Here is a 12,160-nt window from a genome sequence, read left to right as displayed (position 1 = left end):
GAAGGAAAAGGTGTTGACAGCCGCGGCATCTGCCATTGAAACCTGAAGCACCTGAGCTGCGGCTAGCGGGAATAAAAGGACAGGGGGAGAGAAAGAAAAGGGGGAGCTATAGAAGAAAGGATAGGGATTGGGCGGCAATATAAACTATGTACAAATGAAGGATATGAAAATATATGTTGGGTGCTGCGCCGCGCTCTGCTGTCTAGAGCACTTGGCGCGCGGGCGCGCAAATTGCTTGGTGGGAGGAGCGACCGTTCGCGGACAACCCGATTTCCCCCACGCCGGCACAGATGGGCTACCCTGCGCCAGTCAGAGCGTCGTGCGGGACCATTGTCTTCGTGCGGGTGCATCGACGAAGGAAAGGTTCGCCAATGTTCGGTTAGGTTCGGCTCCGAAGCGGGGGCAGCTTGACTGACCACCGCTCCGTTGCCAGTTCAATGTGTCTCGGGTTCGCGACGAATGAATGGCTCGCGAAGATTATTATTTGTCTCAAGATGCCAGCACCGCAGAATTCTAGCGGTAAAACGCCACCGATATTATGATTGCTTCTGGATTTGGACAGCTGCTAGGTTTATCAACTACACGTTGTTTACGTACAGGCTGTTTGGAGACGTCAGAAAGCGCGGGATGTTCAAACAGGTTTGTGTTGCGCTCTTTTAAAAGAAGTTACAGTTTATGAAATTTCATTTAGTACGTTGTTTTTATTAGTACTGCTTTTTTGCTCATGCTAATGTGAATAAAAGTGTGAACTGAAATAAATTTGTGAGATTTACAATTTAGCGTTTCAGTTTTTAGCCAAAATGGCGCTGCGAGCGGCTAACGCAGTACCGATGGGGCCGGCCATGGGGCCGGCCCTTATTTTAATGGTCGCTATAGAAGCTCGAATAAGGGGCATCTGAGCCTCACCCCACTGATCTTTCACTCCCTATTTTGGCGGGACCGAGGGCTGGTTTCATCGGGCTTCGGCGAGTCAGTCATTTTATTTGTAAATTGTTTTCTCTTGCTTGTTTCTTTCTGTTGTAACTGGTAAATAAAAATTTATCCTTTCTTGAAGATCTCCCTAACAAATCGAACCTGCAATACATTTAACACCCTACAGCTAATATTTACAATCATTAATCTTGTAAACTCATAGTTTACATGCTTGAGCTCTGCACGACGTGGGTATATGTGCCATTTCATTTGAGGCCAAGCAACCAACCAGTTTAGGTGAGCGTTGCCGTGGGAGGCCGATCCGCCACTTTCGGTTACCATTTTCTGACCCTTCTGATGTGCTTTCCACCAGGCTGGCACGCGCCTCACGAGCCTCGAGTGCTGCCCTGGTCTACCACGCAACCACTTTAGCCTGTACTGTCGCCGAAGCGGCCTATTCCCAGCAAGCTCACGAAGCCGCTTAGAACCGAGCAAAGAGACCGCCACGAGATCTCGGGGAATCACGGCCATCGGGTCCTCGCTCATGTCACCACTCCTGTTCAGCCTGACGAAACCCAGGTACCATAATCGGCGACCGTTGGCCGCTGCGGGAATTTGGATGAGGCTGAGCAAGGACATCAGATACCAAGCGCGCAATTCACCGTCATCCAGCTCCTCGTTTACGCCGCTGCAGTTCGACTAGCTCGCGGCGTCACGTTCCCCGTCTTCGCCCAGCCGCTTCTCCCAGAAGAAACAGTACCCGCTGGCACTGCACCAAGATCAACATCGATTGGTAGAAGCCTCGATATGTTTTGAGAGAAGTCAGCTGGACTTGCTGGCCATGTGGCTGGGTCGCCGCAAGGCCACCATCACTCGACTTGCCGTCAGTCGACCGAAGAATCCCATGTCACCATGCTCTCGGTTTATGGCATTGAGGCCGACCCAGCTCGTGGCGCCACGGTCCTCATCTTCGCACATCCACTTCTCCCTTGAGGAAAAGTATCTGCTGGCACTACTCCAGGGCGACCATCGATGGGGAGAAGCCTCCGGATGTTCTGGACGAAGTCACCGGACCGTGGCGGCAGGACGACTGGCTCGATGCAAGGGCATCGCTTCTCGTGCACGGTATCCCATGTCAGTATACGCTCACGGCTTATGGCACTTACAGCCCGATCAGCTCGCAGCGCCACGGCTCTCGTTTTTGCACAGCCAATTCTCCCGTAAGAAAGAGTATCGGCTGGCACTGCTCCCGGGCGACCATCGATGGGGAGAAGCCTCCAGATGTTCTGGGCGAAGTCACCTGGCTGTGGCGGCAAGACGACTCGCTCGGAGCAAGGGCATCGCTTGTCGTGCACAGTATCCCATGTCAATCTACTACCGGCTCATGGAGCTACGGTCCGACTAGCTCGCGGTGTCACGATGCTTGGTTTCGCACGGCAACTTTTCTTTGAAGAAAGAGTATATGCTGTGTCTGCTGTGCTGGAACTGGGAGAACCTTCTAGATGCAACTGGACACTGTGGCCGTGTGGTTGGCTCGAACGGAAGTGGCTCGAACTGCAGGGCTTCTATATGGGATGATTGCTGGAGCGGCGTTCAGAGATGTAGGGATGAAATGGGATGCCACTACGGACCTTCAACCATTAGTAATTAGGATATACGAGAGCTGGTCTATTTCTACACGAACTTATAAGTACTATCCTCCCCGTAAAAGTATAAATATCTAGCCTATGTTGCAAAACATAACGAGAGGCAAAGTGTTGGTCTCATGAACGATTTCAGCCTATTTATAACAATTGTTCGAATAATGTGCTGCAAATAAACTAAATTTCCAACCCTTCAGCGATGCTTTCTTGCCTATTCAGGCTACAGGAACTTAATGACTGCCGTTGCGTAATGTTTCCAGATGCGCAGGTTAACGTTTAAGCTATTAATGAAAAAGATCGTCTCAGGTGAATGTTTGATGTCCGTATGACCATGTTGATTCTGCCGGCTACGCAAGACTTGTAACTTAAAAGTGCTGGGAAAGCAGATGAATCACAGTTTCTTAAACAGTTGGAAGATGTGCGTAAGTTCTTCTCTGGCAGATATCAGGCCTCCACAGCAATGATGGTATCCACGCTGGTGGGCAGCTAAATTGACCACAGTACAGCGGAAAACTTTCAGTTGACTTTAGGTGTACAGAAGTGATAGGTTTCTGCACCTTAAATGTGTGAATGATTCATTTTAATGTAAAGTATCTCGCATTACTTTTTGAATTCCTGCATTATGCTTTGTTTTTTCTATCTCTTTCGTAGATTGCTATCACGCATAGCTGCTCTTCCCTGACTCATACTCCAAAGGCCAGTTGCGTACTACTCTGATATATATCACTACAAGTCAAACTTTTATGCAGCGTGGCACTTTTTTGGAAGCATGAATTTGTCACCTGATGCTCAGTATGCACCGCTTTAGCAGGTCACACACAAAATTTCCAAAGTGAAGCTAGTGCAGCAGAGAATGTAGTTGTGAGTAGAGATGTAAAATTTCATTAAATTTTGACGCGCTTCAAAACAGTTTTTTTATGTTTTTAAAAAGTATGGAAAAAGAACAAAAAAAAAACGCGCCAAGCGCTATGCAACAAATGACAGATTCATTTATTTAACTGAAATGAATTTGATTCTTATATTATTGCACCAAAAAAGTCCGAGCAAAGCTTCCTGGTTGAGGATCTACGCTCGATTTCACATCAAGACGTTCTGACCGATGCATCGCATCAATCTGTGTGCAAGTCATTCCCGCTAGACGGGTCACCGCTTCGCTGTGCAGCAGACGAATCTTTCCAGGCATTCCAGTTTAAACGCACGTATACAAATTTTTGAGCTCGTTCCCATGTCAGCCTATTGCGTAATTTAGTGAGCACATTTCCAAACTCGGGCCAGTCCGTTTACAAGCCGCAGAAGATGGGTGATTCAGCAGTACGCGACAGGCGAGGAGGTTCAAGGGGTTGGAGCTGAGTCCTTGCCGCCACGGAGATGGATCCAAGTGTTTCTCAGAATCCCAAACTCCTTCTCTTTACCAAATTCTTCCTGCTGCTCTGCCTGGCCGGAAATTCAGTCAAACGTGACCGCAGTCTGCGCGTCAGCAATGTTTTTGCCACGATACCTTCGGTCTAGGAGGTTGGCACTGATGTGAATGGGTCGCAAACAGAACTTCTCATGCCCGCTGATCACATGCATTATGTGAGCCTGTTCTTGCGTCCATGTGCTAGTTTCCAGCCACGCCGCACTTGTGTTTTGATAGACTGGAAGGCAGTGCACGTCTGACAACAAAGCCTTGTCAGATTCAAGCGTAATAAAAGCCGAGGACACTGGTGTCACCAGGTCTAAGCAGAATTTCCAAAGCACATCATCGTCCAAGACCCTGCCGTACTGATTATCGATTAAGGCACCCCGAGATCTCCCATGATTACAGTCTTCTACGGTGCTTCCTTGTTAAGGCGTTGTAGTGAGAGGGTGAGGCCGCCCCATCTTGTTTTCAGGCGGAGTTTGAGTGTCCAGTCCAATTTTTTTTTCTGGACGTTTAATGAACCTCTTTCAATACATTTAGGCGCATGGGGTCGTGTGCTGAGCCCCTAATGGTTACAATTTGCGGAAGTTTGTCAACAACTTTCTGGCAGGCTGCCTGCATATTACTCGCATCGTCAGAAATTCAGGCAACTATATTTTGTTGGGTTGCAGAGATTCAATGACGTTGCAGATCTCGCTGCTGATTAAGGCCGCGGTGTGATGATTCGTGCCAGTTTCAAACAATTTGTCAAACACAGGCTGCGTGTAGCGATGACGAAGTTCTCTATTGACTCTCCGCGAATGTTGGTCCACCCATCGATGAGTACTGTAAGGCACGTCACATTCGTCAAAGCGTTCGTACGTGAGTTTTTACTCGCTCATACTCAGCGTCAAGCAAGGGGCTGTTCAAAATGTACCGGCTACGTGGTATCTATGAAGCCTCACCATTAGTCTGGTTTGGTTTATGGGGTTTAACGTCACAAAGCGACTAAGGCTATGAGAGACGCCGTAGTGGAGGGCTCCGGAAATTTGGACCACCTGGGGTTCTTTAACGTGCACTGACATCGCACAGTACACGGGCCTCTAGAATTTCTCCTCCAAAGAAATTCCAGCCGCCGCGGCCGGGATCGAACCCGCGTCTTTCGGGTCAGCAGCCGAGCACCATAACCGCTAAGCCACCGCGGCGGCTACCATTAGTCTGATTAACGTTCAGATATGTCAAAGCGTGAAAAAACATGGCCCAGCTTTTGGAAATAACGATGGTGATCCTCCATCGGTTTCGAGTGACGGGAGATGCATTACTGCGATCTGACATCGGCAACAACTGGTTAAGGTTCATTTGGTCACTGTCAGCCGGTAGTGACGTTCCGAAAGAGATTGCCGAAACTACAAACCCTGAAAAGTTCAATTCACAACTTGAGGATTTTATAGCACTTGGTACATGAAAAATTATAAGTGCATTTTTATTTCTGTCTTGAATGTCATGCCACTAGGTATTGCTTTATTAGGATACTTGACGGAGCACAATCGGCTTTCTGAACGGGTCAACACCTTAATTTCCGAAACATGGCAGTTACTCTCGATACAGACATTCGCGCTTCTTGTCTGTAGTCCACTTGTGATATCCCGACAGAGTAGCGTTTCTCATAAAAAACAAAAAAAAACTATTTTGAATATGGGCCCATCCTCAAGCGGCGAAAATTCCCAAATAATGTAGCTCCAAGGAGACTTCCAGGGCCAATTGATTAATTTTAGCGTGTGGTTTCAACTCCGCGAAAAAGAAGAATAAATTGCGCTTGTTCGAGTGGTGCGCCTTCGTTCCTTCGTTTCCGCGTTTTCACGCAGTTGAAACCATGCAATGAAATTACCCCGAATGTCGCTGCGGGTACGGGGATCCAGCGACGTTAACAATAGTGACCTCGTTGCGCTTGGTTGAGCTTGGTTGGGACAGTCATTAGTTTGGGTAGTAAAAAAAAACAAACAAACAAAGATCTCCGTGCCCGGAGATGTGGTAGAGGCAGTGTTATAAGAGGCTTTAGGCTGACATGCCATCGCCGTGGCCGGGCGCTGCACGTTTGACACTCGCCGGCTCCCAGTGCGGCTGCGGCAGTCGCCGCTTCACTGTAGTTGTCCGTCTCATTACGCTCCTGAGTCCAGCAACAGCGCACAAGGTTCGACTCAAATAGTCGCCGCTTCACTATAGTTGTCCGTCTCATTACGCTCCTGAGTCCAGCAACAGCGCAAAAGGTTCGACTCAAATAGTCGCCGCTTCACTATAGTTGTCCGTCTCATTACGCTCCTGAGTCCAGCAACAGCGCAAAAGGTTCGACTCAAATAATCGCCGCTTTACTATAGTTGTCCGTCTCATTACGCTCCTGAGTCCAGCAACAGCGCACAAGGTTCGACTCAAATAGTCGCCGCTTCACTATAGTTGTCCGTCTCATTACGCTCCTGAGTCCAGCAACAGCGCACAAGGTTCGACTCCTCACAAGTTGCAGTAATTAGGTGAAGCGATACCGACGTTCGGTTTTGAAAGTTATGGAACAGCACTGCGCCTCTGCTCTCCGCTGTTCGCGTTTCTCGCTGTCGAGTCAAAGAGCCGAGTATCGGGAATAGGGGGGGGGGGGGGGGGGGTGAATGATAAATGGCCGGGAACCTGTTTTCCGCTTGCGCCGTCGAACAACCGAGAAAATGGCGCCGCGATCTTGAAGACTGCCATTGCACGCTAGCACTGTGCTATTGGAACCTGCAAGAAGTGCGAGAACTGGGCCTAGTTCTTTTTATACATCTTTGAGAAACGCGCTAAATTTTTTACGAACAAAAAAAAAACAGAATGACGACACACTCCTGTTTACATTAACTCGGTAAGTTCGAGATCATGTAAACATGCAGGCGTCAAGTCAGGGATGACTTTGCTCAGCTGGCGCTTGACTCGACTCGCTTTTAACTGGTCCGCACCCAGAAGCGTCAACTTAGTGAAGGTAAACGATTCCTTCTTTAACTGCATGCTTGATAAAACTTTTTCTTAACTCCTGTTACGAGAACAGCGACCGCCATTACGGTTACGTTTTCCGTTTATGCAGCGTCATTAGACACTTTTAGTTGGCCGTACGTAACGGACTTACGTACGCAACGCACACTACGTTGCGTACGGTACGAATGGCGCGTCCATCACACTTTTAGTTAGCCGTACGTTAGCGTCCTTCCGAGTGGACGTACCAAACGCATCCTAAAATTCTCCGCTGTGCTTCTCCGCGCCATCTGGCGCAAGAAATAAGAACTGATGCTTGAAAAGTTTTTGACATCAGCCAAGCCAAGCCTCTCGCCAATCCTCCTCCAGCCATTCTCGCTGTTTTGTTTGCTTCAGGTTGATTCTCGTGTGCTCCGCGACTACCACAGCAGCTATCGAAATGCCGAGAAGCATTTAATTACTGGTAACGAAGCTGGCTGCATCGCGAGTCTTCTTTTTTTTGTTCCAAGAAAAACTATGCAAGCAGAAGAAAATTAAATAATTGACTAAAAGCCAGAGAAGTGCTCCGCCAGGTGTCGTTGCTACGAGGTAAACACAGTTAGGCCTACAGCTTGAAAATCGCCAAATTATTTGAAAAACAGGGGCTAGTTATCGCTTATACTTCTGCGTGTGGGCGAGAGTGTGCAAAATAAAAGCTAACCGCTACCATTTGAGCGAGCTATCCCGCCGGAGATGCAGCGGCGACATGTTTTTATTTCGAAGCGGGCGAGCTGGGCGCCGCCATCTTGTCAACGCAACCCGTAACGTGCCCGTAGCGCACGCACGCAACGGCACGATGCGTGCGTACGTACGCAAGCGGCCCAGCGGTACGGAACGTTCTGCGCATGCGCACTCGCGACCCGCAACGTTCCTGCGTACGTAACGCCGTTCCGTACGGCCAACTAAAAGTGTCTATAGGCCTCTTGCGCTGGAGTTTCAGGTAACGTGGCGGCGCCTGGTGGCGGCAAGGAGAAGTTGGCTGGGTAGTACCAGGTTGGGTCAGTAGCGAGCCCTGGCTGTGGCGGCGCACCTTTCTAGCCTGCGTTTTGCGTCGATTCGCACGTTTTTCTGCACTGTTGTGAATGCGATAAGGACCGTCACTTGTGACCAACCACCCCGCGGCCTGGCCGTGGCTTAGTATTTAGAAAACCGACGCTCCGTGTGCCTCAGCACGAAACGCAGGTAGCAGAAGGAATCGGCGACGCCGATCCGCCCGAGAGACCTCGTTCAGTCTCGAAAAAGCGTCACCGTCGTTACTGCTGCGTCGTGGGCTGCCACGAGCAAGAAGGTCTGAATCCCAGTATCAAATTCCACCGTTTTTCTTCAAGGTCTCACGAAGCGGAGCGCCGGACGCGCTGGATAGCTGCAGTTCGACGCACTGAGTAAGCGAACCTTCGCGTTGTGCTGGCTGCTTCGATCGATCGCCTGCCTTGATGTTTGTTTGGTTATCCGCGTTGCTGAAATTCGTTATTTTTGCACATGCAGTCCGGACGGCAAACCGTGGGATGCAGTGCCGACCATCAGGATATGCAGTCGCCACTTTGTGGGTAACGAGAAAAACAATTCGGCCAGTCATCCCGCATATGTACCTACAATCTTCCCCGCAGTCTACAGCCGGCCTCATCCTCCTTGTATTCGTGTTCTTTTGGCGCTTACCTCTCTCAAAAAATGTATATGTAGCGAGCAGCCGCATATGCAGGCGTAGAATGAGAATTTATGCATTCTACAACACAACTTGTTTAGTAGATCCGTATACATAGGGAGTTGGACCAAGCAAGCAGCAAAGCAGCAAAAAGTGTACGATGACAATCACCGAACAGTAGGAAATGCACAACAGAGCAAGCAGCAAGAAGTGAGAAACGAACAGCATAATTCAGAGATCATATCAAGGGAATGCACAACACAGCAAAGAGCGCAAAAAAATACATGGTATATTTCATATGCCATGTCAACATCTCACTTCAGATAATCACTATTAAGGCAAATCGACAAATCAGCAGGCATGGCTGGTGATTCACGACTAAAGACCCGGCCACTGCGACAATTGAGACAATTCTACTGGTGCAACGTGGTGAGGTGGCCAGGTGCGTGCAAATGACCACAAATGGGCGGGTTGATTAGGTCCGAATTCGCTACGCACTACGAGCAGCCCAGCGTCGAGAGTGAAATGTGCACATTGTCGACCTCAAACCAGCACGTATGTGGCAGCGCGGCATCACTGATAACAGCGAACGTGTTCGAGCGATGTCGTTTTAAGGATGAAAAGCTATTTCAAGAAAACGACATCAAGCGCGCAGCGCACGAGCTCGCGCTGCAGCGTTATTCGGCTGCGAGCTCATATATGCATTGCATCATGTTAGCATTTGCTGAAGGAACAGATGGCGGCTACTACAAGGCAGGCATGACTACTTGTTTAGCGAGATGCAGTCAAGAAAGGCTGCAGGAGGCCCACCGTTTCGTGGCATGCTGAAAGACCGCTGCTGGCGCGGCGTGTACCGTCGTGCGCTCGAGCAGTCCCGTATACATGTCTGTTTAGAAATGCTGCGAATTCATATATTGCAAGTATTTCATCGCGTTGGTCCGCTTGAATCTCGAAGCGTGCAGACCTTATCTGAAGTTCAACTTCGTACGCGACTCTCTTCACTTGCGAATGACACCGCGTTGAAACTTCGCCGCTTATTTCTTGAACAGAGTGCACGTGCTTGGCGTTGCATAATTTCTTCCCTTTACACAGCGTGCCAGCCCTGAAAAAATCTTCGGCGCCCGATATTCGCTGTAGGCCATGGCACAGCACAAGCGAAAGTCGCGGGTCCATACTGCCAACGTGCTTTCCGAAGCAGACGCCAGAGCCCGGTACTACCCAGCCGAGGGCAGAGGGCGCTCTTTAGCACCATTTTCGCAGCGCCCCCTGGGCAATGCAAGAGGCCTATTAGTTTTTCGCATACCGCAAACGTATTAGTGGAGACGCATATACGCCTGGCCCCACCAATGTCACTGCGCGTGCGCAGGAGGCGTCCGGCAAACCGGTATACGTCTCCGCTAACACGTCTCCGGTATCCTAAAAACGTCTATTGCTTCTGGCGTTGTAACACGTGACGTCATGACAACGCGTCACCCTAATTGGCCAAAATGCCAAACACAGATTGAACCGAACCGAACCTAATGACGTCACTGGTGACGCCACAAATTTCCCCCTCCACTCCTCTCCCGTCTCATCGTCACTGAGTCTGTCCCGCCGGATGCTCACCTTATGCGGATGAATGGATAATCGATCGTGTTTGACCGTGCGTGACGCAGCTGCCACTGAAGTTCGCATTACTACAGGAGTAAACGTGCAGTTATCGCTAGTTTTCAACATCTTATTCATCGGAGATCATAATCGACGAATTCCAAAAGGCACCCTTGGAGGTCTCTCGGTATTGAGCGGGGGCAGCGATTGGTTCCCTGATCTTTTTACTGTGATATCATTTTGCGTACAATCTCGTTCAGAGGGTTTTATTTACGGTCGGGGAAGTTGCAAGCCCCAGACAGCGTTCGTTAGTAGTTCGGTAAACACTCCTGCACTGTTTCCTATTGTAGTTCTGTCATGTTCAGTTCAGTTTTTATTCCTTAACGGCCCCCCTTTAAAGGTGTGCTATTGAGGAGGCCGACGCTCACAGTCATTTTATTCAACACCCTGCTCTTTGCTGGGCCTCACCAAAGACGCAATAGCGGACAATATTGTCAAGATGTTAAAGTAATGTCGCGAATAATTTACAAGCTTGTTCAACCTTTCCCAAAAAATGCAGCAACCTTGTGTAAGGTGGATAAAAAATGTATATCATTTGTGGATTCTGCAAAGTTTGGGAGGGACATGAGGATGGCGTTAAAGGAACTATGCAATAAATTAATTGAGATTACGTAAAGCAGACAGGAGATAGGCATTCCATCACTCGTCACCCCAGCGCAAGAATTTTTGAGCTAGCATCAATATCAACGAAGTTATAGATGATTAAAAATTACGTTCCTCCTCTCTAACCCCTTCAACTCGTACATGCGGGGCACCAGAAAAAAATAAAGAAAACAGCTATGGGACTGGGCCCCACCCAATGATTACGTCATTCGCTGACGTTCGGTTTGCGACTTCCGGTTGTCGCACCCAGCACCCCAGCAGCAGCGTCGGCAGCGTCTCTTCGCTCTCTCTTCGCCTTCCTCGATTGCGGCGCGCGTCGCATTTCTTCGCTTGTCACTGCGACAAAGGCACTTCGAATGGCTCCCGAACTCCAGACAGAAAGAGGCGGCAGAGGTAAATTGAAACCATACGCGCGAAAGCAAAGCCCTGGCTAGCGCTTTCCCGAGTAGGTCGCGCGGCGGCACGAGCAGACGATTTTCTTGGCTACCGGAAGTGTGCCAGTGACGTCGTGGATGCCGTGGCTCCAGCGAATGACAGCCTGTGTTGGCCTGTCGACGTCACGGGACTAGTGACGTCTATTTTCATGATTTCAGTTTCAAAATCGGCGACTACGAAGACACCAATCGGCCCGCAGTGTTTTGTAAAATTCATAATAAATTGCCGGTTCAGCTCCGAAAATCATACTTGGTGTGAATGCTTCATAGCACCATTTCTAAGCACCGAGAACATATACAAGCGACTTTTACTTCGTTGCACAGTCCCTTTAATAAATCTTCTGCAGTTCCTTCGGGAGCACGTGGTGTCTCTGAAAGTCACCTATATTGCTTGACAAGTACGTCTTCCTCCCGAAGCTGCGAGGACTCGTGGACAGTTAGAGGACAGCTGGCTTGGGGACAGTTAAGGGTCCGGCACAGAATGCGGCGCAGGTTTTGAGCGCGCACTTCTCCTCGAGTGCTAAACACCTCACTGCTCACTCCAGAGAGAGGAAGCTATACGATATCGGCAGCTTTCGCCTCACCCCCAAACCGAGACACTAGCCACTCTACTGACACACCGCTAAAGGCCGATTCACACGACGGACCGCTCGCGTGCGGATCTGGCGTCATGTCACTTTCCACTTCAGCTCCGTGAGGCTCACGCCTGATCCGCATAGGGATACGGGCGGCGCCCATGTCTAATACGCTTATCGCTGCTCCTCTGGTCTTCACCTCTGCACGTGGCGTTAAGTGGATTGGGCGTGCCCGCGCTCATTCGCCATGATATACTTCATAGCACAAGTTATCTGCAGCACTGTGGAGGATA

The sequence above is a fragment of the Amblyomma mixtum genome, chromosome 3, assembly GCF_055824585.1.
Source record: "Amblyomma mixtum isolate Tamu chromosome 3, ASM5582458v1, whole genome shotgun sequence".
In the NCBI taxonomy this organism is placed as follows: Eukaryota; Metazoa; Arthropoda; class Arachnida; order Ixodida; family Ixodidae; genus Amblyomma; species Amblyomma mixtum.
Note: the sequence above shows the minus strand (reverse complement) of the source record.